This window comes from Pinus tabuliformis, chromosome Q, assembly GCF_031772625.1.
Source record: "Pinus tabuliformis cultivar Carrire ecotype Pingquan chromosome Q, CPIR1, whole genome shotgun sequence".
NCBI lineage: Eukaryota > Viridiplantae > Streptophyta > Pinopsida > Pinales > Pinaceae > Pinus > Pinus tabuliformis.
The window spans coordinates 1,213,141,350-1,213,166,541 of NC_142296.1; the positions used below are offsets into that span (position 1 = coordinate 1,213,141,350).

Sequence of the window (25,192 nt, forward strand, 5' to 3'; positions counted from 1 at the left end):
TCTTTATGCGCTGAAGCAAGCGCCAAGAGCATGGTACAGCAGGATAGATTCTTATCTATTGGATAATGAATTTGACAAGTGTGAAGGAGAACCCACCGTCTACATCAAAGAAAAGGATGGTAAAATTTTAATTGTTGTCTTGTATGTTGATGATGTGATTTTTACAGGTAATGATGACTACCTCATTGAAAATTTTAAATCAGTCATGAAAGAAGAGTTTGAGATGACTGACATGGGTTTGTTGAGATACTTCTTAGGAATAGAAGTAGATCAAAATGAAAAAGGAATTTTTATCTCACAAGCTAGATATATAAATCAAGTATTGGGCAGATTTAACATGCAAGAATGCAAGGCAGCGATCACTCCCACAGTAATGGGATTAAAACTCAGCAAAGAGGACAACAGTAAGGACTTTGATCCAAGTTTGTACAAGAGTATTGTTGGCAACCTTATGTATTTAACAGCAACTAGGCCTGACATTATGTATGCTGTTAGTTTAATTTCCAGATTTATGGAGAAGCCAAAAGAGGCACATTGGCAGGCAGCAAAAAGAATTTTGAGGTATGTCAAAGGTACCAAAATGTTTGGAATTTTATATAATGTCTCAGAACATTCAGATTTGGTTGGATACACTGATAGTGATTGGGCTGGAAGTGTAGATGATCGGAAAAACACTTCCGGTTATGTTTTTCATATGGGTTCAGGAGCCATTTCATGGGCTTCTAAGAAGCAGTCCATTGTAGCATTGTCTACAGCAGAGGCAGAGTATGTGGCAGCTACAGCAGCAGCATGTCAAGCAGTGTGGATGAGAAGAATGTTGAGAAGCTTAGGCCAAGAGCAGGCAAAAGCGACAATGATTTTTTGTGACAATAGCTCAGCTATTGCATTGTCAAAGAATTCAGTGTTTCATAAGAGAACGAAACACATTGATACAAGGTTTCATTATATCAGAGAATTGGTAAGCAATGGAGAAATTAATTTGCAACATTGCAGGACTCAGGAACAGGTTGCAGATATTTTAACAAAGCCTTTGGATCAGAAAAGCTTCGAATTTTTGAGGAAGTGTTTGGGTATGATTGAATGCCCAACAGTTGAAATTAAAGGGGAGTGTTGAAAATATAATTTCAACTGTGCAACAGTTGAGCCATGCGGCAGCATGAGGACAATAAACCGTGCGTATCACCAAGGATCGGGAGAAAAATCGCTTCAAAAATAAATTTGCAGGCTTAAAGATCCGCTTTAACCTCAGCCGTCAGATCTAACTGATCAACGGTCTAGATCGTATCGGCGTATCGGCAAGTCGGCATATCGGCGGGTTGGAGCATCGGAGGCAGGCAGCGGCAGCGATATGAAATATCGCCGATATCGCATCGGCGAAGTCGCAGCGGAGGACTTACAAAGTGGTTTTGTTATTGTGCGATGAACGATCGCCGATATCGCATCGGCACATCGCTATCGGCAATGTCATAGGGTCGGGGCTTTTAACATGAGTAATGTTGCGATGCGACGGAGCGGACCCGACAACATTACAAATAGTCTTTGATAAACTTACAAGTCCGCGCTCAAAGCATTTTCAATGTATTTTATGTATGATTTCAAATATATGGAAAAACAGAGAATTGGCGCGGAGGCAGTTAAAGTGAGCATGGAACAGTACAGCATAGCAGGCAGAAGCCTTCAATTTACAGCATGGCTGAGAAGGAAACAGGTTGCGTGCAAGCTCCTGCACATTGAATTTCCAGCGACCTCAGTTAATGCTCAATTCAGCCGAGGACGAGAAGGACAGCCTCGAATAGTTCCCAGTATGGGACTCCATTTTTGTTCATTAAAACTATTCAGATTTTGTATGTAAGTTAGGTGTGTGCATTGTAGTTTTTAGTGTGATAGTGTGTGACACAGGTGTAGTCCAGCAGCGCAAGTGAATGTTTTACGCAGCAGCGTAGACTGTAATGTAGTGTGTGTGTGTTTTCTTTTGGTGAATCCCTCTGAGCAGAAGAGGAAGAATATTGTATCAGGCTTTTCATTTTTTTTGAATACAGATCCCTGTTTATGCATGCTGTACTCTGTTCTCATAAACAATATTTTAAACTTCCGCTGTGTTAAAGATCCTGTGTGTGAAGAACAGAGCATGTTCTCTGTTCTGTGATTTTATATTGTGTTTTTGGAATTTTGACAGAAAAATCCCCAACACTCTCCTATGTTATCCAAGCTCAGACTCATTCTGTTTTGAAGAATTTCTCAATCCCCACAATTCAGCATAACAATAATTTTTTTAACAACCAGGGTGGTGTGCTTTAACACTAAGCTAAGACCATGTCAGTGTTTTTATTTTCTGGCAAAGATGGAAGCCAATAACTTGTTTCATACGTAGACCAGGAGTGGCTGCCCGGAAAGGTAGTCAATCAAATCGAATTGGCCAGTGAACTATCTCGATCGTGTGATTACCGAGCCGTCTTCCATGATGAACTTGTCACCTTCCGCCTCCTTGTCAACTCCATCTAACCGGTGCACGATTGCCTCCTGCGCTGGATTCTGAAACTTCACAATCTACAGCCTGCTGCTGTTCAAATTCACCACGGCTTGATGGTGAGCGGTCTTGAACTTGCCGTTGTTAAGATACTACAATATTATTACATCACAATGATTAGAAAACAATACAATAATATTATTAATAAAAGATTCAGTTTATGGCTATGGTATATTTGAGTATTTAAATGAATGAGCTTTAAAACATATATGAATATATTTAGATTTTGGTATGTATTAATTAAACTTTTCGATCTCCATAAGCAACACATATATAAATGTTCTGTAATTGTTAGATACACGGAATCTGCAATCAAAATAAAAATACCCAAACAAAAAGATTGAAATTACTCGGGTGATTCGATACACTTATGCATATGATCTCCCAAATTGACGGCAAAAGCTCCTTGAATGGGCTCCATGGTGATCCCGTTTTTTCCGTCGTCCTTGGTTGCTTATAAGCCTCCAACTTGGTCTTGCAGGAGAAGAGTGATGGTGCCCGGATCGGTGTGCCTTTCAGTCCCAATGTCATGTCTGGTTGTGGGCATTTGGGATAGAAGTTTATCACCACTTTCTGGTCCATCTCCACACAAGCCTTGGTCACTGCTTCAGTTTCCAATCCCAATGCCTCTGATATTATCCCCAACAGCTTTCATGCCAAACCCATCAGGGATTCGCTGTATTTCTCCACAACCTCCCTGCAAATACACAATTTAGTGTTAAATTCATATGAAACAAGCTGAAATATTGTTGTAATCACGCTGGTGAAAGGGATAAGAGAGATAATGCGGATTTCTCTCTAGTCTAGAACGCTTTCACCTTGGAGATGGCTTGTCACCACAAATCCTCCACCCCGTGGACAAACCCAACGAAATGTACCGGATCAGACCTGCCACAGCATGGCTGCGCCCATTCTCCTCCTACCCTACGCAAACCCTTTGAATAAATTGATATTTTGATATAAAATGCGTGTGTTTTTCAAGGCCGCTTTAAAGATTGGTCATAAAAGCATGAATCATAGAGAAAAGCTTAACGAAATTTGAAAAAATATAAATTTGTGGAAGTAGTAAATATGTAGAAGGTTGAGTATGTTGATCGATGGGAGGCTAATTACATTATGTTGAGGAGTTATGTCATATGTTATATATTATTTGCATTTGTGTATTTTTTTTTTTTTTTATTAAATGGAGTCTTCGGAATGTTATTTGTGTGTTGAGTGGTTTATAATTGGTAGATTCTATAGTGTAATTTTGAGTTTTTTTTTTTTAAGATATTCTATTTTTTTTTTTGTGTTATTTAAATAAATTTAATATTAGGGAGAAGTTGTAAGAGGGATTGTATTTGTTATCAATTTTGGTGTTTATTTTACATTGGAGTTATGTAATACCATGCATGTTATTAGTATAATATATTATTATTGTCTTAAATGGTTGCTAATAATATCATAATGAATGTGATTCTCACTAAAATATTTAACATGTCGTACTCTATTAATGGGAATTATTGTGTCTTAAGTGAGACATTCTTGCCACTATAAGATGGAATACGTTAGGCCATTAGACAACAATAGCCCATATTTAGAAACATTTCATTAACCTTGAGTCTATCATAGAGTCAACATACAATCATAGGAAATATTTGTCTAAAATCTTTGAAATATGGTAGATGAGTTAAATTAGGGTTTAATGATAGAGCGGGTAGGGTTTAACCTACAAAATGCCTTCAAGTGACTTTAATGCTTTTAATCCTGACCCTAAATTTTCCCTAAGCTTATTTAGGGATGCTAATTATTCTTGGAAATGGGTTGGGAAAGGTAGAAGGTGACATTAGGAAGAGGTGTTTGAGGAAAAAAAAGTTATTTTATTGGCTCTTGGGAAAAATGGAAAAGAAATGTTACTTTTAGGACATTGTTTGGCTATGTTAATGTACAATTTCTACCTCAGGAGAGATGAATTTGTCAGTAAGTCATGATGGTAATTTAAGTAGTTAAAGACTACTCAAGTAATGTCTAAGTGGATAAAGGAGGATATGGTGTACTTAGCCATAGTGGGGTACTAAGCTCCCAATACTAAGCTTGACATTTTATTTTGGGATGGAGGTGGTGTTGCAAGCCAAAGACCTTACAATTACATAAGTACTAGACCAATTTTGATATTAGAACAATTAATGACATTGTTGGGTAGAGTATATTTCTTGAGTGCATCTTCAAGGAGTTAAAAACATATGTTCTAATTGAGATAAATCCTTGCTTGGAGGGCAATGCATATTTGAAGGTGTCCATGATAGGAATGAAAATAAAAGCTTTTGTGTTATTTCCCCCCACAATATACCATTCATACAACACAAATCTTAATCTACCCTAGTGTTACATTGATCATTGCATTAGGAGATGGTGGTGGAAACTAGAGCCATCCTAACAATAGTCACAAAAGGAATACACTACCAATATTCCTCTATGGGGCAAAGGATGTTAAAATGTATGGTTCTAGGATTTTGTGTGGATTAGATTAGATAAATTGTGTGACAAGAAATAATCTAGAACATATTGCTAATTTCTACTCATATCAACTATCTTCTTCTAGAGAATACCCACAACCATTTGACCTTCATTATTGTAAGCATACCAGATATTATCTTTACTTCTTAGATTATTACCAAAAAAAATCAATTTCCTCATACATAAGTCCACAGAATAACCATTGGAAGAGTCAAAGCATTGTCTTACAATTTTTGTTGTAGCTAAAGAAACTTCTTCAATAAGGGACCCATTAGGACCTCAATCTTCAATTCCTAATGCATCCCAAACCTAGAAAACAGAGGAAATAAATGACCACTTGTTATGTAAATATGAAATTTACTTTAAAAAAATGTTTAAATAGTAAATGCATTTTCTCCATTGTGTCTAGGTTTTCAAGATCAATGTCAAGCCAATGAATGGTTGCACTTCAATATGTAGTCAAGTGTAGAGACCAAAGCCAATGAATGGTTGCACTTCAATATGTAGACAAGTGTAGAGACCATTTCCTGAATAGATTTTAGATTTTTCATGGAGAATTTTTAAAGCTATATCAATTTCCTTTTTCGTAATTTCCTATTAGTGCTTATGTCAACTCCATCAAGTTCAAAATAGGAATGTCAAGAGGTTATTCTGTGGTTGCAATAGGGAACTAGACAAAGAAATTTGAGACAAAGGGAGACTTTGGGTTGGGCACAACAATGTTTTGCCAATGACTTGGTTGGGTTCCTGAGTCATGGAAATAATAAAAATAGGATTTCCTAAAGAGAAATTTTTAGATACATATAGTGTACACCCAATAAAATAAACTCTATAGAAACAAACCATAAAACAAGGAAAAATAAAGATGCTTTTACCTATATGTTCCCTTGTGAGTAGGTGATTCATGTGAGATTTTACCATGGAGATCACCTTCTCCTTTGCACCTTCAACTTTGTGGCCTCCTTTTTCATGAGGTTTACTAAATGAAGTGTCATTGTTTAGTTGATGATGTAAATTGTTACTTCTTTCATATAATCTTATACCAAATATATCATTAGAAACACTAGGTGTTGGCAACCTATTATTTCCAATATCCCTGCATGAGATCTCTTCTGTTATCCTTTCTGGATTTTGCAAAGCGTTAATAGTTGTAGGAATATGTCTATCTTGACTATTTCTAGTTCTTGATCATACATGAGCAATTAAGATTCTTACACTCACAACACTTGACCTTGAATTGGCCATCGAATTGTTCTTACATGAGTTGGCCTTTTCTTTGTGAGATCTAATTTTATTCTTTCTGGAACCATCCCAACTGGAGCATCTTCTAGAAATCCTCTGATACCTAAGGCTTCATCCCATTGTCAAAATCAAGCACAAATCATTAACATATTCATCATGTGTGTTGTATTTTCCAGGCATAGATGTTTGATAGCCTTAACAATACCAATCTCCTTCAGGGATAGCCCTTCCAAGGCCAGCAAAATATTTAGGATATGTTGAATCATAGTGATCACACAATAATATAAGATCATCATCACAAACCTCATTATAATCTAAACAAACTATATTTGCATAGGGATCAAGAAATCCCATCACTTCTTCCTCTGAAGGTTGATATACCTGCCAAACAGAACCAAATCATATAAGGAAATCTTCCTTCAAATGCATAACCAACTGCTTAAACTTCAACCCTACCTATGCAAATAAATAATCGTGCTTCTCAAGAAAGATAGCAAGATAAATCCAAGGAGATATATTTAAGAAATCCAACAAGGTGTCGCAGCTGGAAAGTAATATTGATACCAAATTGTAAATCACCAAAAAACACAAGGATTGATAGAAGAAAAGGTTGAAATAAAATGAACTCGACCCAGGGGCACTCAAATGTAAATGTCTTTAATCATGAACCTATAAATTCGAAGAACCTTGATAAATAAAGATTACTGTTGCAAATAGAGCATAAACTACTACAAACAATTATTGGGAAAATGACTAAATTCCAACATTCAAACAAGGCCATAAACATGTTGTCAAATGGTAAAGTTGAAAGCAAGTAAAAACATCACGCACATGTTGCGAATCCAATTCCTGTCACTGAAATCAGGCCAACTACCATTGGAATCTCAGGCTTGATCCACTTCTCCATTAAATCGACCTCAATTGCCTAGCCAGGCTAGTTGAACCCGCAATTGTAGAAGTGGAAGGAATTACAATACTTGCAGGAGAGAGGTCAAATTCCCTTTGCTTATGGGTGTTCAGAACCCTAACATATTCATCATATTTGTTGCTGAGGACACAGAGAAGGAGTTGGCTCACTTGCTTTGCTAAGATTCTCTGTAGTCAAACACGATATTGACTTAGTATAGTGAAGATAGAGTGAAGATTTTCAGATTTTTTGTTGCTAGTGGTCGATAAAAAGGATCACAGTTTCCTAAAACGGGGTAGATCAAAACTATAACCGCATAAACAAAGGGTTTGAAAGTAGGTGATAGGAGGGAAAAAAATGTCTACCGCCATGAATTGGACCAAAGATGTGAAGGTTTCAAAAAAGTGAGATAGTTAATTAAAAAGTTAAGATAAAGGGATTTTTTCCTTTTTAATGGAATATAAACTTGTTTTCCTCCTAATGTGATTTAAGGTCAAAATAGTTCAAAATAGTTGTTATAATGTTTATTTGTCTAATATTTTAACCTATTAAAACTAGCAATTACATGAAAAGGTGCAAATGAAATTTGATAAGTGTAGAGGGAGGAGATATTGTAGGTGAAAATAATGTATATAACACCTCTACTCTTGGCCTTTGCACCGTTAGCACCTACACTTGTGTTTTCATCTACTACATTTTGTCCACAGATGTCTCCTTCATGGCAGAGAGACCTACATACTATTTTCCATGCATGATCAATAAAGTATATATATGATCTAACTCAAGATTTTCGTCTCATTCCTTGATCTTGTAGACATTATCAAATTGTTAGCATCCACATAAGGAAGTGAAAATCCACCAAAATACATGGGTACCTAACTATTGCAACTACTAATGCACTAAGACCTCCCTGACACATGGCCCATACGCTATCATAGATTGTGCACTATATTAAACAAGTTATCCTGATCATCATGGACACATGGATAATGGGTATGCCTTCTTACAAGAGTCATATAATGATATGGCCTTTACATAATACATAGATAGATATTGTTACATACTATTTACATGCTTCATATCATGCAGGAAATAATTACAAGCTTTTATAATGTCACATGTTATTACAACACTCCTCCCAAGTACCAAATATAGCTAAGATCAAGCTCAAAAACATCAATGACCAATATACATAATCTACACACAACATGGTATACTTCCTCCAAATATAAGATGTGATTCATTTTTCCATGTGGTCTCGATTTTGATTCAATCTAATAAAAGGTGTACCTTGTTTATACATCTCCAACCAATCTTTGTTACTACCACAAGGAATATCATTTCCATGCTTATGGATGAAATGCCAAAAAATATCTATTATGTCTACAACATCATTATGTCCTCCATGTTGAAAACTTATAATTCCAACTAAGAAATATCTACCATTAACACTGGGCATAAAATAATATTGTTTGAATTCATCTTTCACAACTATAATAACCAACCACTAGTTATTCATCGCAGAAACATTCTAGCATCTCTACAACAAATTCTTCATATATGTTCCTCCATTATGATTTACTTATAGGATTGTCATCTCAAAAAACATACAAATTGGAGACCAATCAAACATTTTGCCCAAACATTGGGACCACACAAAATAATTAGGAACTTCTTGTACTATAGGGTCTAACATCAACCTAACTATAAACATTGAACAATAGTGCATTTTACGAACATGCTTGCATCTATCAAGACACTTATATACCCAAATAATTTTCCCACTATTTCTCTAGGAAATTTTTATAGAGATAGAATGCATCCAAATTATAGATTAGAATTCTTGTTTTATAAGCAAAATTGCCATTTCCATTGAGCAAATCCAACCATATTAAAGCACTTGATTGAGCCCTGGATAGTGTTCACCTCCTCCATGTCTTATTCTCCCATTATATACCTTTTCCACACTTCATTCCACCTTCCCTACCACTTCCTAAGATTTCAGCCTGTTTCATGTAGTAAAACAGGGCATCTTGTAGTAGAACTAGGACATCCTATAGTAGTATTACATGAAAACCTATAGTGGCCTGTTTTGAGCCCGAATTTAGAAAAATCGTCACTTAAGCTTGGGCCTCCACTTGGCTTCCATACCATTACGACCTATCTAAAACTATTCCTTAATACATGTCTCCCCTGCCAAAGAATAAGTGAAGATTTTCATTTGCATTCATGAAATGAAAACATAAAGAAAAAAAAGAATTTTCTACCATTTCTAAATTAGCACATGCATGCAGCAGTTATAATACTCCCTAGATAATATTCCACACTCAATTAGTTTAGATCATCACGTGTTATAAATAAGGTTAAACTAGGTTTATTTTGCAAGAAATTTGTGTCAATGAGTAGCTAAAAGATTTCATCTCACTTTACAAGCATCTTCCAATTTAGTTTTTCATTCCTTAAAATAGGCAGCATTCCTTTTCTTTCATTAAGGATAATTTTCCCTTCTCTAGTTGGTAGTCATACTTCTTCTAGTCAATAGAATATTGGTTTGAGAAACCCTAGTGGTATATCACCCCATTTGAATAGTGACAAGAGTGACCATTACATCTATTTGTGTATACGACACTGTCACCTCCAAGTTTGTACAAACCCTCATGGGTTGATGAAGTAAATTTGGTAGCCCGAGGATTTGTAGCATTCTTGCTGCAATGCTAGCACTCATCAGAGGGCATGTCAACTAGGGAGTACCGAGGTGTCCTAGGGAATGCTAGGAAGTACTAACACATGCTAGATAGTTCCAAGGCATGATAGGCATGCCAAGATGTGTCAGGTGCCAAGGTGTGGCGTGAATGCATGCTAGGAAGTGTGAGGAAAAAGTGCTAGGGAAACACAAGGGATCACTCATTTCAAATGCATCTAAATGAAGTGTCAGCGAGTTCCAGGTGTGCTAAGGAGGGAGTAAAAAGGTATGCTACCCAGTTCCCAGCCATCAAAAGGGAGAACTAGGTCAAAAGACTTGGAAATGAATGAATAAGAATGTGTGCCAAGGGGTGTCAGTGAATTCCAGGTGTCCCAAGGACAAAGTGTGTTAGGAGAAGCTTAGAATAGGACTTGCAAGAGGCAAGCCTATGGTTGCAATAAGGCATGTACAAAGTAGTTTCAGACAAAGAGAAAATTTGGGTTGGGCACAACATTGTTTTGTCAATGACTTGGTTGAGTTCCCAAGTTGTAAAAAAGTAAGGCTATCTATGAGGGCATGACAGCTAGGGAGTGTCAAGGTGTTCTAGGAAATGCCATGAAGTACTAAGACATGTTAGAGAGTTCCAAGGCATTTTAGGCATGCCAAGACATGGCAAGTGCTAAGTCATGCCAAGAAGTTCCACGCACCAAGGTGTGGCACCAACACATGTCAGGGAGTGTTAGGGCCAAGTTCTAGGGTAACGCAAGGGAGCACGAGTTTCAAATGCATGGAAATGAATGAATAAGAGTGTGACAGAGAGTGTTAGCAAGTACGAGGTGTGATAAGTGTCAAGGAGTGCTAGCATGTGCTAGGGAGTGATAAAGCATGCGAATAAATGCAGGGGATGCTAACATGTGCTACATAGTGCCAAGGGATTGTTTGGTGTGCCAGGTGTTATGGCATGTCAAGATGTAAACTTTGTTGCTTAGTTGTTTTACGACCACAGTTGGATATGAGCCTTGTCTTCATAACTTTTCAAGTTGTATGAGTTGATATTCAACACGAGTAGCCTAAGATGAGTTATAGGAAGTTCTTCGGTGAACAAGGCATAGTCAAGTTGTAGTAATTTTAACTTGGTGAAGATGTTGTTATAGTTGAGGGAGGATATGGTTGGGTTCCCATGTTGCAAAAAATGTAAAGGTAGTTGTGAAGGCATGATAACTAATGAGTGTCAGGGCGTGCTAAGGAATGAAAAGGCATACTAACACATGCCAGACAATGTGAATGCATTCCAAGGAGTGTTGGGGAGTTTCAGGGCTAGGCACAACATTATTTTTTCAATGACTTGGTTGGTTTCGCAAGTCGCAAAAAAGGTAAGGCTATCTATAACGACATGAAAACTAGGGAGTGCCAACATGTGTCAGGAAATGCCAAGAAGTTCTAACACATGCTAGATAGTTCCAAGGCATGTTAGGGATGCCAATATGTTCCAAGTGTTAGGGTGTGGTGCCAACACATGCTAGGGAGTGTTAGGGAGTGCCAAGAAACACAAGGGAGCACTAGTTTCAATTGCATGGAAATTAATGAATAAGTGTGTGTGACAGGGAGTCTTAGCGAGTTCCAAGTGTGCTAAGGAGGCAGTGAAAAGGTATGTTAGGCAATGCCAAGGCATGCTACAGTGAAAGGGAAGCATGCCAAAATGTACCAAGTTCCAAGGTGTGCTAATGCATGCTAAGGAGTGTTAGTGAGTGCTAGGGAAACATAAGGGAGAATTAGGTTAAAATGCATTGAAATGAATGAATAAGAGTGCCTGACAGGGAGTGCAGTGAGTTTGAGGTGTGTTAAGGAGGGAGCGAAATGGTATGCTGGCAGTGCTAAGGCATGCTAGAGTGCGAGGGAAACATCTAACCAAGATGTGCCAACGCGTGCTAGGAATTGTTACAGAGTGCCATGGAAATACGAGGAACCACTAGGTAAAAACAATGCATGGAAATGAATGAATAAGATTTTGTGACAGAAAATGTTAGTGAGTTCGAAGTGTGTTGAGGGAGTGAAAAGATATTCTTTGTAGTTCTAAGGCATGCTAGAGGCCAGGGAAACGATATTCCAAGGTGTGCCAAGTGCTAGGGTGTGCCAATGCATGCGAGGGAGTGTTAGGGAGTGCCATAGAAACACAAGGGAGCACTAATTTCAAATGCATGAAAATGAATGAATAAGAGTATGTGACAGGGAGTGTCAGTGAGTTCTAGGTGTGTTAAGGAGGAGTGACAAGGTATGTTAGGTAGTGCCAAGGAATGCTAGAGTGCTAGGGCGACATGCCAAGATGTTCTAGGTATTAGGGAGTGTCATGGAAACATAAGGGAGATCTAGCTCAAAATGCATGGAAATGAATGAATAAGAGCGTGTGATAGGGAGTGTCAGTGAGTTTCAGGTGTGTTAAGGAGGGAGTGACAAGGTTATATGTTAGGTAGTGCCAAGGCATGCTAGATTTCCAGGGCATGTTAGGGAGTGCCAAGGCATGCTAGATTTCCAACGCATGTCAGGGAGTGCTAGGGAGTGCCAAAGCATTCCAAGGAATGTAGGGGGTGCTAACACATGCCACATAGTACCAAGGGATTGTTAGATGTGCCAGGTTCTGTGACATGTTAATAGGTAAACTATGTTTCTCAGTGGTTTTACGGCCATGGTTGGACGTGATCCTTGACATGGTAACTTGTAACTTGTTAAGTTGGATAAGTTGAAATTATACATGAGTAGCCTAAGATGAGTTATAGTTAGTTCTTAGGTGAACAAGGCATATTCTAGTTGTAGTAACTGTAAATTGGTCAAGTTGTTATAGTTGAGGCAAGACTTGGTTGGGTTCCCAAGTCCCAAAAAAAGTAAGGGTAGTTGTGAGGTCATTATAGCTAAGGAGTGTTAGGGCATGCCAAGGAATGAAAATTTCCAATGCACGTCGAGGAATGTTAGGGAGTGTTAGGGCATCACAAGGGAGAACTAGGTCAAAATACATGGAAATGAACAAATAAGTGTGTGTGCCAAGGAGTGTCAATGAATTCCGGGTGTCTCGAGGACAAAGTGTATTAGGAGAAGGTTAGAATAGGAATTGTAGGAGGAAAGCATATGGTTAGAATTATAAGGGGTTGGTCAAAGTAGTTTCAGATAAAGGGAGACTTTGTGTTGGGCACAACAATGTTTTGCCAATGACTTGGTTGGGTTCCGAAGTCGTAAAAATTGTAAAGCTATCTATGAGGGCATGCCAATTAGGGAGTGCTAAGGTGTTCCAAGGAATTCTAGAAATTACTAACACATGCTAGAAAATTCCATGACATGCTAGGCATTCTAGGACAAGCCAACTGCTAAGGAATGCCAAGATGTGTGAGGTGCGAGGGTATGGCATGAATGCAGGTTAGGGAGTGTTAGGGAAACGTGCCAAGGAAGCACAAGGGAACACTAGTTTCAAATGCATGGAAATGAAGTGTCATTGAGTTCTAGGTGTGCTAAGGAGGGAGTGACAAGGTATGCTATGCAATTCCAAGGCATGCTAGAGTGTTAGAGAAGCATACCAAGATGTGCCAAGTGCCAAGGTGTGCCAATGTGTGCTAAGGAGTGTTAGGGAGTGCCAGAGAAACATAAGGGAGGACTAGGTCAAAATTCATGGAAATTAATGAATAAGATTGTGTGACATGGAGTGTTCGTGAGTTCCAAGTGTGCTAAGGAGAGAGTGACATGGTATGCTAGGCTGCGCTAAGTCATGCTATATTTCTAGGGAGACATGTAGACAAGACATGCCAGGTTCCAGGGTGTGTCAACATGTGCTAGGAAGTGTTAGGAAGTGCTAGGGAAACACAAGGGAGAACTAGGTCAAATTAATGTATGCAAATGAACAAATAAGACTCTGTGACAGGAAGTGTCAGTGAGTTACATATGTGTTGAGGGAGTAACAAGGTATGGTAGGTAGTGCAAAGGCATGCTAGAGGCCAGGGAAACATGCCAAGATGTGCCAGGTGCTAGGGGTGTGCCAATGCATGCCAAGGAGTGTTATGGATTGCCAAGGAAACAAAAGGGATCACTAGTTTCAAATACATGGAAATGAATGAATAAGAGTGTGTGATAGGGAGTATTAGTGAGTTCTAGGTGTGGTAAGGAGGGAGTGACAAGATATGTTAGGCAGTTCCAATGAATGATAGAGTGTCAGGGAAACGTGCTAAGATGTGACAATTTCCATGGTGTGCCAATGCGTGCTAGCGAATGTTACAGAGTGCCATAGAAACACAAGGGAGAACTAGTTCAAAATGCATGGAAATGAATAGATAAGAGTGTGTGATAGGGAGTGTCAGCGAATTCCAAGTGTTCTAAAGAGGGAGTGCCAATGCATGTCAAGGAGTGCTAGGGTGTGTTAGGGACTGCAAAGCATGCCAAGAAATGTAGGAGATGCTAAGACACGCCACATAGTGCTAAGGGATTGTTAGACGTGCTAGGTGTTATGGCATGTCAAGATGTAAACTATCTTGCTTAGTTGTTTTATGGCTATGGTTAGACGTGAGCCTTAAATTGGTAACTTGTTAAGTGGGATGAGTTTAGATTGGACATGAGTAGCCAATATCTGTATAGGCAGTTCTTAGGTGAACAATGCATAGTCTAATTGTAGTAACTATAACTTGGTTAAGTTGTTGTAGTCGAGGCAAGACTTGGTTGGGTTCCCAAGTCTCAAAAAGGGTAAGGGTAGTTGTGAGGGCATGATAGCTAAGGAGTGCTAGGGCATGACAAGGAATGAAAATGTGTGCTAACACATGGCATACATTGTCAATGGATTCCGATGAGTGTTAGGGAGTGTAAGGGGAACACAAGGGTTAACTAGTTCAAAATGCTCGGAAATGAACGAGTAAGAGTGTGTGCCAAGGAGTGTCAGTGAATTCCAAGGGTACCAAGGATGAAGTGTTTTGGGAGAAGTTCAGAATAGGACTTGCAGGAGGCAATCATATAGTTGTGATAAGGCATGGAAAAAGAAATTTTAGAGAAAGGGATACTTTGGGTTCTGCACAATATTGTTTTGCTAATGAATTCATTGGGTTCCTAAGTCACAAAAAAAGTAAGGTTTTCTATGAGGGAATGACAACTAGGGAGTGCCAATGTGTTCTAGGGAATGTAAGGTTCCCAAGTCATGGAAAAATGTAATGCTAATTGTGAGGGCATGACTTCCAAGATGTGTTAGGGAATGTTAGGGCATGCTAACATGTGCTAGACAGTGTGAAGGCATGTCAAACAAGCTAATATGTGCCAAGTGCAAAGGCATGCCAAGATGTGAAAGGGTGTGACAATGCATGTTAGGGACAATCAAGGAAACAAAAGGGAGAAACGAGTTAAACTAGAAGGAAATGAACACTTAATAGGGTTAATAAGTCATCAACTTACCTTTTCCATCAGAGGCATGCTAGGCACACCAACTCTAGGTGCCAAGTGCCAAGTGTCAGTGCATCTTAAGTACCAAATCTTCCTCTGTTTCTTCTCATCTACTTTCCAATAATTGATCTCAAATAAATTTAATATTAAACCATGCCAAAGCATACCATGTCATCTCAACACATGCCAAAAATTTCAAGACTTGCCAAGTGCCAATACATACCAAGTGCCAATATGTGTCAGGGAGTGTGATGCATGCTATGAAGTGGCAGAGCATGTCGAAGAGTGCTAAGGTGTGCTAGAGAGTGTCAATGCATGTTGAGGAGTGTTAGGGAGTACTAGGACAACACAAGGGAGAACTGGGTCAAAATGCATGGAAGTGAATGAATTTGAGGGTGTGTCAATGAGTGCTAGTTGTCATGCTAAGGAGGGAGTGACAAGGTATTCTAAGCAATGGTAAGGCATGTGAGGAAATATCAGGGCATATCAAGAAGTGCTAGAGTGTGCTAGGTAGTTGAGGGGTGTAATAACATGTGCCAAATAATTCCAAGGCATGCCAAGACATGCCAGGTGCTAAGACATGCTAGGATGTGCAAGGTGCCAGAGTATGCCAATATGCGTCAAGGAGTTTCAAGGAAACAAAAGGAATAACCAAGCTAAAATGCAAGGAAATGAACACATAATAGGGTTAATAAGTCGAGACTTTATATTTTTCAAAAGGGGCATCCTAGGCACACTAATAATAGGTTCCGATATATTCCAAGTCCTAATGTTTCCTTGAAGTTCTAATGTATGTCAATGTAATATTATGCCAAGGTGTTCTAAGGAATGATAGGGAATACAGGGCATGAAAACACATGCCAGGGGAGTGTTATGATATGCTGGGGCATGCCAACATGTTCTTAGGTGTCCTAGTCATGACAAGATATTCTAGGTACAAAGATGTTCCTGGTACAAATATATTCCAAGACATGCAAGGTGCTAAGGAATGTTACTGTGTGCCAAAGCATGTTAAGGTACATCATGAGATTTGAGGAGTGCTAGGTATCTCTCATTAATAGAATTGACATAGCTTTATTATGTATTAAATAATATAGTTCCTACACACACTAGTGGAAGTTTATCTAAAGGGAATTTTCTAGATAATAAACATAACAGAGATGAATCATGTGTTGACTCATAGGAAAACTATATTATTATCACTTGAGGGAAATAATACACACTAATTAATTCTTAACAAATTGACTGACTCTAACCACTATGGCCTTGGACACATAATGAAAAGGAATTGACAACAATGGTCTTAAATTGTTATATTTTGACAAAAATTATAACAACACGTACATAACATCATCAAAAACTCATTGTTATGATCAATGATGATGAACATTTTTTGACCGTCACCAAAAGTAACCAAAAATATCATTGGTGAGGGTCAATAAAAGATCGTCACTAGTAGTGTCACTAAAGAGAGAATTAGTGATGGGTCTTTAACAACCCTCACCAAAAGTGTCACCAAAGAGAGAATTAGTGGCGGGCCTTTAAATACCCTCACAAAAAGTGTCATTGAAAATGGCTTTGGTGACAAATCTTAAAGGACCATCACTACATACACTTATAATAACATTTTTTTAAGGACCGTCACCATATGAGACATTGGTGACGAACCTTAAAGGTCCATCATAGACATGACCCTCACCAATGACCTTTTTCTTGTAGTGATACATGAACTATCAACTATAAACAATGGAATCAAATACATTGAAATTCATAATCATCACATATATGAACAATCATATGAGAAAATGAATAAGCTCTTTATTAATGTAGAAGGAATAATATCACCCAATATAGTTTGATTCTGTGCCACTCCTCCAGCTTCAGTTCAACCCTCGCCACACCAAACGCTCAACACTCCAGCAACATAACATTGCTTAGCATAAAATCAATCCTCAAACCAATAGAATTTCCTTACAAACTTCAAATTCTAGCCCCTTGATCACTATGATGAATGCTCAATTTATAGGAAATGGAGGTGGTTTTGTCATAAATGAGGGTATTGAATGGATTTCCAATCTTGGAGTTGGTTTCCATGGAGGAAAGGATGATAGGATAGGAGGTTAATGGATCCTTAGCCTATCCAATTTTGAGCTCATAGGAATAGATAAGAGATGGGAACCTTCTAGAATCATCTAGAATGAAGGAATATTCCTAGAACCCTATGCAAATTTCGCTCAATTGTGCCCAACGAAGGCTAAAAAGGGCCTAAGTGCACTGTAGTGCAGGCCATAGTGGCCTGCTTGATCTGCATTGCACTGTCTCAAGGCTTGTGCTGTGCTGGTATCCCAAGGAGGAATTTCAGTAGGGCTTTAGGCCATGAAACTTTCATAGAAGGAGGCATTCAATGAGTTGACTTCTTTAGGGCATGTAACAACTGAATCAGGGTTTGATGAGCCCTAAAAGTACTAATCTGAATGTCGAGAGTGATGTGCCCAAATAGACCTGTAACAATGACCCATAAGAGTTCATGACTTCCAAGAGGTTCTCATCAGATGGGAGAACAATTCTCGAGAAGGGATACTTAGCAAGGAATCCATTAGAGAGATCTAGTTCCAATGCCCCCAGTAGATAATGCACAACATCACAGAATTGATCGTCAGCTGATGTAGGCATGGAACAGGTTGCCACATAATTGAACTTTGGTGGGGAAGATACCATTGGGACAAAAGGACCATTTAGGGAAGATGGTTGAATGGAATCCATATTTGGAACAGGAAATGAAAGCTGATCAACAGTGAAATTTTTCCTTCATGCGGGAAACACATCACTCGAAAGAGTGTTGAAACAATAGCTCCCATGTCATAAACATAGTCATGCCCAAGAAGTAAATTGTAATCTAAAGGGCCTAGGACTACCTTCACATTGAGATAAACAATTTTTCCTCCCAAAGTAATAGGCAACTAAGGAAGGATCCCTAATGGTTGACTGGTTCCTCTGTTAAAAGCCAACATATTCTCAGTAACAGACACAAGTGGTGGCGAACCGAGTGCTTTCCAAGTAGTGGAGGAAAGGATACTCATAGATGCACCTTCATCTATAATAGTGCCAGATACAATCATATTATAAACCTGTACTATGACCTGGAAAGACACATAAGAAGGAAGATGACGTCCTGCTAGTTGATTCAAATCAAGGGCAGTGATTAGACTACTTGGAGGGTGTACCATATGAACAGGAGAATTACCCCCTTGAGTGACAAGAATGGGAGGATTTTCCTCTTGTCTTGATGGAACAGGAGGTTTGCCTCCAAGCTCATTGGAATCTGAAGAAACAAAAAGAACCTGAGTGGTATCATACTCACTCTCTATGGGAAAGGTACGATTAACTGAAGGTGAAATCGGGTCAACTGTGTTGAAAATAGCAACAATACATGCTAAAAATAGAAGTGCTAAAAATAGCACTACTATAAATAGCATTTCGGGATACATTCCAATTTTAGTTAGTCCCTGAACTAAAATTGAGAATTAAAATTTGAATTTGATTTTAGCAGCTGTTTGAAAAATAATTAATTAATTCATCTTGAGTTAATTAGTTGTAGAAAATCAAACATGAAGTCTATGAGAGGATATGCAACAGTTTTTCCTTTTATTGAGGAAGTTATCCCTTGATTAAGGAGATCAGGATAAGTTGTACTTTGAGTTTTAATTAGTTAGCTCAGTTAACTAAGTTAATTCTAGTTAGATTAGTTCCAACAGTTTGTGGAACTGATTGTGAGTTCAATTAGTTAATGCACACATGCATGTAACTCCTGCATTTCAAATAAATAAATATTCTCTCATAAATAACTCATGCATGTCAGTTCAGTCAAAGACCCAGTTGAGATCAGATGATGGGACAATGTACTATCAGTTGTAGGAATATTCCATTCAGGATATCTCTTGCATGCAGAAGGAAATCATTCCTTGGAGATTGCGCAGTTTCTTCTGAGCTTAGAGACTTGTGTGAGAGGTTTATTCACACAGGTGGCAGCCAGAGGACCCAAGAGAAACTGCGCAAGGAAATAGGAGGCTTGGAGGACTGGAGGAAGGCATATGTTGTGTCTATTCAGTCTATGAGTAGCATTGAGGGATTGTACTGAGATCTAGATAGCTTGTGAGCTAAAGCTTTGTGTAATCCGGACATATTTCCACTTGTATGATAATACAAAGAATGGGGTTTTTAGTTGAGGCTTTCCCTAGAGTATTCTTTTGTGTTCATGTGTGATTGATTTCTCATTCTCTGTTATATGTGTTCTATTTGATCTTACTCATAATCGATTAAGCTTCTGCAAGTTTGTTTGTAGAAGTAGATCAAGTATTTTGCTTTATTATATTGCATTATCTAGTGATCTACAGTGAGAATTTCTACATGGTATCGTAGCCAAGTTGATCAAAGAGAAGAATAATATAAAAAAAAGGGAGAAGTTCGAAGTTTGAAGTTCCTGATTATAGAATTCGAATTCTTATCACATCTCAGATTTCACCAATGGCGTTCAACAGTTTGAGACTCGAGTATGCCCTTAATGGAAGCTCGAATTATATAGCCTGGAAGGATCGCATGGAAGTGGTGTTAGAGGACAACAGTTTGAAGGACTTCATTGATCAAGAAGTCCCCAAGCTAGCAGCTGATAATGCCCAAGAATTGGCGGAATGGAAGAAATGTATGGCTAGAGCGACGAGAATCCTTCTGGAGGGAGTTCGAGACCACATAGTCTCAAGTCTCCATGGGAAGGAGACACTTTTTTCAATGTGGAAAAAATTGAAGGATCTATATCAGAACAATAGTGATCAGATGAAGTTGGCGCTAAAAGATAAGCTTCGGAAAATCAAGTGTGAAAAGGGCGACACGATCTCTACATGTCTGAACAAGCTCACTACCTCTAGGGATGAGCTTGGAAGTGTAGGGATCACGACAACTGATAATGACATGGTGAGTCTTTCTCTCCTCGGTTTGTTGGGTTGTGTTATATTCTTTCCATGACTAGCCCATGTAGTTAACTGGGGGGTTAGAAGGGGGGTGGAACTCCCCATTTGTTGCTCTGATTGTGTAGTGGGAGGAGTCACAGGGGGTTTGAGGGGTGCAGGTAACCCCACTCTATGGGGTCCGGGGCAGTGCCCCGGAAAATTTTGGTTTTGGACCCTATATTAGGTTGGGTGGACCTACCTATGGTTTTGTGCATGTTTTTCGCACATGGTTTTAGATGCGATGGTTTTCGGTCCATGGTTTTGGATGCGATGGTTTTTGGTCCATGGTATTGGATGCTTCATATGCATAAATATGTATTGTAACATTGAAACGAACATAATGAAAAATCAAGCTGGTAGTCCTGGTTTTGGGATCCAGGGGAAAATATTTGTGTTTTATGTGTTATGCTCTCGAATTGTTTATTTTCTGTGTTTTAGAATTCGTATGCAAGTAATTTTTGTATAGGGTTAAAACCTACATTTGGTATCAGAGCTGTTTTGGCTTCTGTTGGAAATAATACTGAGAGGGGGGGGGGGGGGGGGTGAATCAGTATTATCAGATTAGTAAAACCTTTTCAAATTTCTTACTCAGAAACATATACGCTACTTCAGTTAAGTGAACCCGCGTGTACACGCTACTGTGTCTAAAGCAACTAGCGTATATCCTGATATCTTATGATTCAGTTAGCTTATCTTCAGTAAATGCATCAGAACATTATTAACCATATTAACAGGAAACAGGTGCAGTATAATAGAAAAGATCATCACACAAAAGCCACACACATGAACACCATGATATAAGGTGGAAACCCAATGTGGGTGAAAACCACCTGCTGCAATTCGTCTCTTTCTTCTTTAATAAGAAACTTCTTTTACAATGTACTGGTGTAGTTATTTACCAGCACGCAGGCTACAACTTGCAGAGGGCTACAACCATCATAGATTTTGTACTAGCCGATCCATTTACTAGTACGTAGGTGCCAACCCTACAGAAGGCTACAACCTTCACTCGTTTTCCAGCTACTCCTGGAAGGGAGCTACAACCCCCTGGCTCATGTACTGGCTGATATGTTTACCAGTACGTAGGTGCCGGCCTACGATCTTCCCGAGACCACGTTTCATACATTTTCATACTGGATCCATGAAACTATCACCATTGTAGTACAACCTGCATCATCAATCTCTGAATCACCCAATACTGAATCACTGACACCCTGTCAACAACAACCAGACAACATAACAACAACCAGATCCAACTCCATCTTCAAATATCATACTTCACATTGTATACGCCACTTCGACGAACCCAACCTGCGTGTATACGCTCTTTCACCAAAACCAACCCGCGTACAGATCTGCAAATTCTAACTTATAACTCCGCAGCTATATCAGACATCAAAACATACCCAGATCATAACAATCAACATGCGTCAATAGGTCTGGTCTATCCACAGTCATACCATATGAAGATAATCATTCCAAGCCTTGAGATCTCGTTCCATCATTCATCATCCTCCACATGAGTGAAACCTTGGTTCAGATCACCAACCCATAACCAGCACTTGGATCTCACACTTCCTCAGATCTTCATCACTCACACACTCTTGCACTTCATCTGGCCTAATGATCTTCTCCTTATATAGCTTTAGGCTCTTCACAATACCACGGTCCAAAACCATAGTAACCCAATACCATCAACTCAATACTAGGGATCAACACGTCTGTCGAGACTCCATGGTCCAAAACCATAGGCACAAATTCCAAGGACTAACTACCACGGACCAAAAGTAAGCTTTCCGACATGTACGCTCTTTTCCGTTCATGAAATTGCGTGTATACCCTACTTGGTATATAGCGAACCTGCGTACACGCGACTTGGTATATAGTGAACTAGCGTGTATACGCAACTTGGGCTTAATGAACCTACGTGTATGAACTTTCTTGACCTGCTGTACTAAGATCTGTCCTCTGATTAAGTTGCCATCACCTGTACCAACCTTTGAGTGATTTTCCATCAAGGACAACACTTGAATCATAATGCCAGCAGCTTCAAGGGGATGCCTTTGTTGCTGAGGGGTTTCACTCAGACCTGTGGTAGAGCCTGTTCAGTGGGAGATCTACAGGATCGATTCTGGTGGTGAAAGAAGATGGCGAGCAGTGGAAAGATAGAGATTGAGAAATTTAATGGTCAGAGTTTTGAGTTGTGGAAACTCAAGATGGAGGATTTGTTGGTGGATAAAGATTGGTGGATCGTGGTAGATCCAAGTACTAAACCAACGGGAGTGTCCGATGAAGAATGGAAGAAGTTGGATCGGAAGGCAAAGAGCACAATATGATTGTGTGTCTCAAATTCAATATTGCTAAATGTATCAGGGGAAGCTACAACGACGTCTTTGTGGACAAGTTAGGGACTTTGTACCAATCTAAGTCTCTGGTGAATAAACTATTCCTATGGAAAAAGATGTATAACCTGAGGATGAAGGATGGAGACTCGGTGACGGAGCATATGAATGCATTTAATACTGTGGTAATTCAGTTATCATCTGTTGATATCAAAATTTTAGATGAAGATAAGTGCATTAATTTGTTGTGTTCTCTATCATATTCGTGGGATAGTTTGGTTATTGCAATAGGTAGCAATGCAACTACCTTGCAGTTTGATGAAATAGTCTCATCCCTGTTGACAGAGGAGATGAGACGGAAAAATATGGAAAGCCAGAATGGTGATGCCTTGTCTGTACGAGGACGGTCCCAAAACGGAAATAAAATAAGTCATCGAGTGGGAGATCTAAATCTAGAGGGAGATCTAAATCTCGAGGAAAACCTGTAAAGGTGGTGTGCTGGAAATGCGGAAAGGAAGGTCACTACAAAAGAGATTGTAAATCTAAAGCTTCTGACAAAGGAAAGGGATCTGATGATGCTCCTTCTGCAGAGGTGAAAACCACCTCAGATGAAGGTGGGGATGTGTACTTGGCTTCTCCAAGTACACATGTAGATCATGAGGCATGGTTGATTGACTCAGGTGCATCCTTTCACTTCAATCCCCATAGAGAGTGGTTCTGCGAGTATGAGAAATACGATGGTGGAGATGTCTTCTTAGGGGATGATAGGAAGGATAGAATCATTGGTCGCAGAAAAGTAAAGTTGAAGTTGCAAGGAGGAAGGGTTAGAACACTTCCGGGTGTTCTACATATTCTTGCATTGGCTAGAAATCTGATTTCTATAAGCAAGCTGGATGATGCAGGTGTAAAAATAGTGTTTGAGAAGGATACCTGCAAGATGGTTTGGGGAGCATTGGTATTTATGCGAGGAGTTCAGACTGGAACTCTGTACAAGATGCAAGGTAGCACTGTTGTTGATGGGTGCAAAGGTTCTTCCTGAAAGTGGAGCAGAAAATATAGTGGTCTCTGGAGAGAAGACCATGTTGTGGCATCAAAGGCTTGGACATATTGGAGAGAAGGGCATTCAAATACTTCATGGTAAAGGTATGGTAGAAGGTATGAGTAATAGCTCTCTGGATTTTGATTTCTGTGAAAATTGTGTATATGGGAAGCAGAATCAGGTGAGTTTCCCCTCTGGTGGTAAGAGGGAGAAAAAGATATTAGAGCTTGTCCACAATGATGTGTTTGGACCTGTGTTGTGGGGAAAAGTATCCAACACGGAATGACCCTATCCCACTCTAAGGGTGATAGTTCCTTAGCAACAGTCAAAGCAAAGCTATCTAAGATTACTTCTTTATGACATGCAAAAGAGGAAAGGAAGAGATCCACTTACCGATGTCTTGCGCAAATGGTCGATCCAATCTTCTCTCTTTGCTGCTTGCTCCCAGCTCCTTGTCTTCTCACGGGCCCAGCTACACAAGATCCTGCAAACAAGACGAGGAAGGGAAACTACAAGAAGCATGCATTCATAATTGATTCAAGGATTAGCATAAATCAAATACGCAAGTAAGACAATACATCATTGAAACACATGCGAATAGAAGAACCTCAAATGCTTTATTAATGGAAGAAAGTAAGGTTCAGGCGGTGATACAACCATAAGAGGCCCAATCTAGCATCACCTTCCCGACGGAAAGAAATCTCCTCTTCACCTCCCTCAAGCAATCACCCAATACTCTCAACTGCAAACCAACAACAATTCTTTGCACAAAATTTCGCCCTCCTAGATCCCATGGGATGAGATCCTTATATAGAGTTTTGGAGTGAAGATAAGTCAACTTGATGTGTGACTGTTGTCCTCTTCAACCCCAGTTGTTCTTCAGTTCTTGAGTCCACTTGGAGATTCTACCTTCCACTCGGAGTTTTAGAACCTCTTACTCTTCACTTAGGCGAATCTTTTGATCCAAGTGTCATTTTGGAAGCTTCCTGGGCACTGACACATTGAGGAAAGATTCCTCCACATGTCCAAACTCGCTCAGCGTAGGTAGCCTTTGATGAAGTTGACATTCAGCGCAGGTACACCATGGAGCAGTTGACATTCAGCGCAGATGCTCAGTGGAGCAGTTGCTTTGATCCAAAATTGACCTGTTTTTGAGTGTTTTTCAGTGGAGAACTGATCTGAAGTGCTGTGGTTTGCTGACCTTGTTCCTCTAGGGGTAGGAACAACATGTTTAGGGACTTTGGATCCCTCAGATTATCGACATTTCATGCTTCATGCTGTAAGGCACAAAAATGTCTATAACAGTTTCCCCCTAAAGTATGAGGTCGTTTATCGGGTGAAATGCTTTATTAGGAGGATCCGAAGTTCATTCAATCGTCGGGAGGTGACCTGTAACAAAATGCAAGACAATACATTATTTTTCATACTGCTTTCATGATCTGGCTGATGTGGGCATTTCCCATGCTCAGCTTTATAAATACATTTTCTGTACATAAACAGACGACCGTCTGATAGTAGACTAATAATTCTCTGCTTAAATTATCATCCTTTTA

The 25,192-nt window shown here is 39.2% G+C and overlaps 1 pseudogene; it reads right to left on the reverse strand.

The window, feature by feature from the left end:
- Positions 1–1,573: 1,573 nt before the first annotated feature.
- LOC149224140 (naringenin,2-oxoglutarate 3-dioxygenase-like) overlaps positions 1,574–25,192 on the reverse strand; it is a 122,873-nt pseudogene continuing 99,254 nt past the window's right edge.